Genomic DNA, 7,574 nt, shown 5'->3' on the forward strand with positions numbered 1-7,574 from the left:
AACTGGCTTGGCGCCCACTCAAAAATCAGTGAGAACCGAGAGGCCAACATTAGCCGCAAAGCAGCTCCGCCAATAAGAGTTTTCATTGCTATTGAATGTTTTACGTCTGCCTTCTTAGACACTGGAATCGGATAAATATCTGCTCTTTGCAAACCCTTACTCCGGGGAGTAATGCCGAGCTCGCCCGGACAGACCCATTCACAGCAGTAGGCTTACTCGGGTGTGTAACGGTTTGCAGCCCAATATATTACACAATGAGATCCGCGGCAGCCTTTGGTGTGAACATTATACATTCGTCAATGGGGCGGGGAGACGTCCTAACCAAGCCACTTAATCAAGCAGCTAAATCACAATTGCATGGGTGCCTTGGTGGTCCCAAAGAGATGAAGGGTATGTTCTAATACGCTGGTGCACACTTCCGAGTCTGTCAATGTTTCCAGTAAAACCGCTTATTTTCCCAGGGGTTTATAACTCATAAAAATTTGCTCCGGGCTGAAACTTGCAATACCACGGTCCCGTTCCAGGAGCGAAGTTTATTTATTGGTTTATTTTACATATTTTCAAAAAACAAAAATAAAAGTTAAAAACCCTCCCAACACATTCATTCAACCGTTTTTAAAATAAGGGAGTTCAAAGAAAACCACATACAGTACCAGCCCTTTCAGAATTAAAACGCGAAATTATGATTTTTGTTAAAAGTTCCTATAAATCCAAACAAGCTTTCTTCCTGGAAGACAGCAGCGGCTGGGGGGCAATTCTGGAAGCCATTTGTTCCCAATTTGGACTGTGCCATTTTGGCATGAAAACAAACAAAAGAAAAGCAAAGACCTTTCCCCCCCCCCCCGCAGATACACTTTAAAAAAATCATATATTTTACAATATTTTCATGAGTATTTTCATGTCTCCATATAACTGATCTGCTGGAATATAACAGCTGCGCGTGAAAGTTCGGAGGTGTTCTTCTAAATGTCAGTGCGACATCTCCAGAGCAACAATTCATAAGAGAATGGGTCAAATCTATTGCACTAGACTACACCAATGAGTCAAAGGGGCAATTGTTAGCTAACTAGTAAGAAAAATGTGTAAAAGCAGATTTATACACTATACATTAACAATATGAATGCATTACGTCCTTCAGGTAAAACCTTTTGAAAATTATATTGTGTAATGGATCCAAATAAGACAAGTTCATACTACACTTTTTAAAAAAAATCATAAATAACTTACAAATTATCCTAATTAGAGGCTCAGACTTTCTACAGTTCTTGCACTCTCTATTTTTTTCTCTTTCCTTTTCATTTTCCCTCATGCCCCTCACAGTAAGAAAAACAAATGAAATTAAATCATCAATCTCCCCATGTTTAACTAATTTTAAGGGAATACATCAATTTCTTAACGGGCCTGATCTATCCCTAGCCCCATTGAAGTCGCAAAGTTCCCATCCTGCTTGGGTATGGCCTGTAGAACCGGGTCCTTTATATGTTTCAACAAAACCAAGGATGGATTCCCAATCTTTACTTTGCGTGTGTGTGTGTGTGAGTCTCAGTCTTATAATTAGGCCATTGCTTTTAGCTGAATATAAATTGGGCAGTTTTAAAACGCACAGCTGCAGGGCAGAAAGCATTTACATCAGGAGCTCCTGTTTTGGGGCTTAGAACAGGTGTCAGAATTTTCTTCAGGAAAATCTAGATTTGCAAAAATGTATAATCAAATTTAATGAAATAATCATGCTTCCTGTGTTAAGCCATATGTGTGTCAGAAAAACAACAGAAATGTAAACGTTTTAAACACCTTTCTTGCTCATGAACTTAAATGCATCATGTTTCAATATATATATATTTAAAATACTGAGCTATTACACTGAAATATAGCTACCTTTTTTAAAGGTCAGTACCTTTTCACAGTGCTTTCTACTAGGGCGTCTAAGTATTGTATGAAACATAAAATGCATTTATTTCGAAGCCTGTAATAAGTTAAGAGAGTTATTTAATTTTATTGGATAAATATTGTATATCATACAGTAAATAAATAAATAAATAATATCATTTACAACCTTTCATGATCACTTCATTGCCTTAATATGTAAACTAAAATATGTAGTACCTTTAAATATACACCCAAAGTGATTTAGCTACAGAAAAATAGTTTCTATGCACACAACCAGACACCTCGCTTTATATATGCATTGGCATGGTGTGATATAAATATTTTTTAATCAATGTGACAATGAAATGTCAAAATTAGCCACTAATGTCACCAGCTACCAGCGATTAGTTATTGTGGGTCACTAAAAATGAGCGTATGTAAAAAACCTTTACCCCACTCTTTTTAAAAAGTGTTAGCGATTTTAAAAAGATGTTACTGGGACTCTTTTAGTGTCCTTTTACCTGCAAACTCCGGAATCCCTTACCATGAATGCAACTGTGTAGAGTTCAGTGGGAGCGACAACCAGTAAACCCAATACAAATGTAAAATCTCAAATACCATGGACTAGCTTTCTATACATAAAAATACCAAGATTTTTTAAAGTTCAATATCTTTGGACTTTCCATGGCTAGAAACAAGTATCATTTGCCCTGTTTATCTGTTGGTATTCTCTTCTTCCCGACTCAATAAAACTCCTGTTTCTAACCATGCAGAGTTGTGGACCTTAAACTTGTCACTTGGATTTTGGGCCAGTGAAATTTTGGAGAGGGAATTCCATGTGGTGGGAGGAAGGAAAGAACGAACGATTTTAGTGGCAGGCTCTTTATTTTTAAATTTCAGCTGTTTGAAGCTGCTCAGAGGTTTGGAATGTTAGAAGAAGTCTTAGAAAAGAAGGATTCATGGGCAAAGTACGTGCAAGATAGTCAAAGATGCATGAGGAATCCCAATTTATCACATAACCCTGCAATCTTTTATAAGGGGTGTGTTTAAGGTGCGTGGGGGTAACTATAGATACACTTTAAAATTGTGATGATTCTGTGTATAGAAAAGCTGGGATGCTCCCTTTATACGGTGGGTATAATTTAATATCACGCCCCCTATAAATAGTAGTGCGATTCATGGAATAGATTGCAGAATCATATGATAAATTGCATGTCTCATGCATCTTTGACATAGCTATATGTCATGTGGATAAATGGATATCACAATATATGCCATTTCCTATATATTTGTACTGCGCCTATCCCAATGGAGCCTTGAGGTGTTACCACAACGTAAATATTAAAGTATCTAACTATCCATGTGATACACCGCAGAGTCATATAAGTGCCCCTTTTACTATCTCACCTGTGCTTTCCCCTCTAATCCCCAGGATTTATTTTAACATTCCAAACTCTAAGCAACTTCAAACAACTGTATTAAAAATAAATCCTGGCTGAGAAATGTTTTCGTCTTCTCTACACAAAAAAATAAAAAAATAACCAATATTAAACGTGAGGCCCAGACTGGGCATTGTTAAATCCTGCACCTGTGACAGCTTTACTGTACATGAAAAATCTCACTCCTTTAAAGTCTGATATCACATAGCTCTGCAGGGTTAGAAATGGGATCTTTATGCCTTTGGAAAAGAGAGAATCCTATCTTCTCCAATGGGACACCCACCCAGCTCTTACTTTCAGCTCTAGAAGACCCAGAGATAATGGACTTTAAAATTGTACCATTATTGTGTACAGAAAATCACAAAAATGTTGTTTTAGTTGTGTTTTTCTAAAGAGATTTTTATGTCTCCCCCTGAGCCGTCTACGGTTTGACTCAGGGTAACTAAAGCACCTGTGTTTTCTACAGATGAAGGGATAAAAATATATTTCCAATAAAATTTGTTTAGAATCCCCTAAAACAATGTATATACACATGATAAAGAATACATGGTGATGTTATGTGGTTTAACACTTTATCTTCAGTAGCTTGGAATGACCTGGCTTGTTCACAGGGGAAAACAATGAGAAAGTTATCCATGTCATCCAAAATGCCTGTTGATAAAAATATTTATACCACACTTCACCAGCATGTATTCTGCATATGCCACATACCATACAGAAAGACTATTTTAGGAATGCTTTTAGGGACCTCTACATTTTAATATTGGGATTGTTTTATGCTTCTCTCTGTAAAATCAGGTGGTTTGATTACCTTGAGTCCAAATGTCCAGGGCTGAGCAGGAGCCATTACAAAAAAAAAAAAAAAAAAAACCTCTTTAAAAAAATATCAAAAGCTATTATACAAAACTCTTGGAATTTTAAAAATATGTGTGTGTTGTGATATCCATACCAACATCAGAGATAATGGACTTTAAAACTGTTGTGTGTGTGTGTGTGTGTGTGTACACACTATCTATATATACACTATATACAGTGTATCTATAACACACACACTATATATAGTATATATATAGAGTGTATAATCATACATTATATGTAATATAGAGAGACTTTATAGCTATACACATTAGTATATATACACATTAGCGCGCGCGCACACACACACACACACACACACACACAGACAATAACAATGTTGTAAGACTTTTTTATTTTCCCCAATAGTAATTCTAAGAGTGTCGAATTCAGAATTTGGATATATTACAGAAAATGGCAGAACACGAATATTGCCTTTACAGAAATGGAAGGAGAAATATGTTTTTTTTTTCTTTAAGGACTGATGAATTTCTGAAGCTGTCTAGCTCTCTTGAAGAATATACTGTTAGAATTTCATTCTTACATCAATGGATGAAAACCGAGGTGATCTTGCAACCGACGTCTCCTAAATAAAGATAAAATGTTCACTAGCTCATATGGTTTGCCAATTATTCTCAGTGACTTGTGTATTTTTTCTCGTGGAATGATAGAAAATGGTTTTAAATCATTAGAGGTCACTTAGAGCCAGTCCTGATCGTTTAGTAAAAATAACTGGGCTATTATAGAGCTAAACGGAGCCCGGGTGTCCATCCTAACGTGCTTAAACATCATGCCCCCGTTTAAAAAATGCATCCACATTCTTCATATTTCACAGTGACATGCATTTTTTTATCCATTGGGTACACTTTCATTAGGCCATAAGTGCATGAACAGATGAGAGCGCGTGTTTATTTGTGTGAGTGTGTGTGTGTGAGAGAGAGAGGTCTGTGTATATCTACATGAAAGGACTGCATCCCTTTATATGAGAGTTCCAAAGATAAATTTCGATCACTAAACTATACTATGTATCTGTATAAATGAAAAACAGAAAACTTCAGGGTTTAAATTTCAACAACATTGTTGGAGCAAAATGTTATGTAGGTAGAAATGGTTACAAGTACCTTAAAAGCGGTAACTGCTGCATGTGGTTTGTTCCTTCTCAACAAAAAAACCATTTGTTCATTTTGTTCTTGACTTACATGCCGCTTTCACATAGTTGTAATTTACAAAACCTTTTTTACTGTCTATGTGGAACGGGGATGTTGTACATTAGTTTCCAAATTCATCTTGTGCTTTTAAATAAAAAACATGCCAATAAAAAATAATGCACACGCGGTGGTGAAAACAGAACAGAATTTCCTAAGGAGTTGTTAACTGTGTTACCCGGGCTATTTTGCAAAACAGTCCATATCCGCTTAATTAGATTAGATCGGAATAATAGGAACTTCCTTTCCCTAAACGCTAACGTAACTACTCCATTGGAGACTCCAAAGCAGAAATGAATAAAAATGTTTAAATACAATCGATCCTGGACCAAATTATGCCTGCTTTACTTTTCAGTTTAGTCCTATCTAAACCAGTCCTTTCAACAAAGGGAGCGAGATTTGGTCCTGGTATATTAGACTAAAAGTATACATTCGGCTAAAGCCATAGAGAAATATACTATATGTGCATATATAATATATACATAGTATAAACAAAAGTTCTGTATTGCTTTCATACACTTTTGCTTCTGTCCTTGTCTACTTTACCTCTTGTCCAATTTAAATATGTTCATTTCTTCAGAAAGGTGTACTGCGAAAGTGCATGACAGAGATTCATTTTCCGTGTACTCTTAAAATCTTTTGCTTGGTAAGGTACTACTTGAACATGATCTGTTGTTGTAAACGTGTTTTTATCACACTGTAAATTACTGTCACATTGACAGACCAGCCGGAAATGTAAATCATTTCATATACCTAAAGTTATGGAAAAGTTTGTTAAGTTTCTGGATCCGAGGAAGGTCGCCGTGCTGCTGGATGGATGGCTTGGGAAAAAATTGTTTACTATTTTTCCAAGCCTCAAAACGTCGACAAACAGAACTGCTGGCTCCATAGTGCCTGGGACTTTGATGAGAGCGAATGGACAATGTGCAGAGTCCTTTCCTATGACACCCAGGCCAAAGCCACTTGGGAGGTCCTCAGTCCTAAGGCAACCACAGCTAACTGCTCCCAACAGGAGGCTCTATGGATCAGGCAGGGTCACAATTATACTTCTGCTAAAGGCAAGAACTTAACTAAAAAAAAAAAAAAGGGAAGCGGTTTGTCGGGGGGTTGACATCAAGCCTTTCAATTCATCAGGAAAAAGAAAGTCTGAAACTGAAAGACTGAAACTGAATTTAGTGGGAACCTTTTACAAGGGGTAGGTGTATGAGTAAAACTATACTGCTTCCATCCAAGCACTTTTCAGTGGAAAAGTCCCTAGTATGGAGAACTGGGCTAAGGTGCTTTTTTAAGAAAGGTTTTCCACAACCTGTTTGTTAGCTGTTGAGGCTCACGAAATAAAAAATAGCATAATGTTGGAGAAAGACGCCACAACTCTCCGAGCAACCAGGCAGACACAAAACTACGTTTGTACCACATCGATTACATATAAGACTGCACCGTTGTGTCTGTGTATATTTTTTCCTGAGAACACCCCCTCCCCCCGAAATAACAACAACAAACAACAACAAAAACAACCCCTTAACCATGAAATGTTTTTGTGAGAGGTTGGAGAGGAGTTTTTAGAAAACGTCAAAGGCTTGGTATCTGATTTTTCTGTGAAGGGGTTATGATTGCTTGGTTTTACTTTTTTATATTTTAAAAAGTGACAGAGCTGAGGTAAGACAAATGTACTGAAATATTGCAGCCTGCATAGATAGCACCATTGAATAACATGTCTTGCCCAGGACCACTCTTGTTTATTTCAAGGATCCAGAAATCAAGAAAGAGCAACAAAAATGTTGTTTTCTTGAAGTTTCACTTCTTCAATTACAAACCGGTCTAATATCACGCACGGTTCAAAACCGGAGTCACTGAGCCCCGCTTAGCAGCAAGACAGAATGGTGTGAAATTCCCGAGCAAACCCGCACTAGTTATTTGCTGAAGCAACATTACAGCGACCAGCCTCCTCCTCATTCACTGCCTGCCAAGAAGCTGGGGATATTTTTAACTCCAGTATTTAGCTCACGTGTTGCTAGCTCAGGGTTTTGTTTTTTGGTTAAATCTCTCCATCAGAATCTAGCGATCTGAATGAACAGAAAACTACCAACTGCGCGAAGAGAAAGAGGAGTGTTTACCCACCATTCTGAAGGGGAATTTGCGCTTCCTAACAGGTAATTCAAATAGCATCCTTAAAAGGAAAGCAAAGCAAAGAAAACAAAATAAAAAAAGT

Source organism: Chelonia mydas, chromosome 4, assembly GCF_015237465.2.
Source record: "Chelonia mydas isolate rCheMyd1 chromosome 4, rCheMyd1.pri.v2, whole genome shotgun sequence".
NCBI lineage: Eukaryota > Metazoa > Chordata > Testudines > Cheloniidae > Chelonia > Chelonia mydas.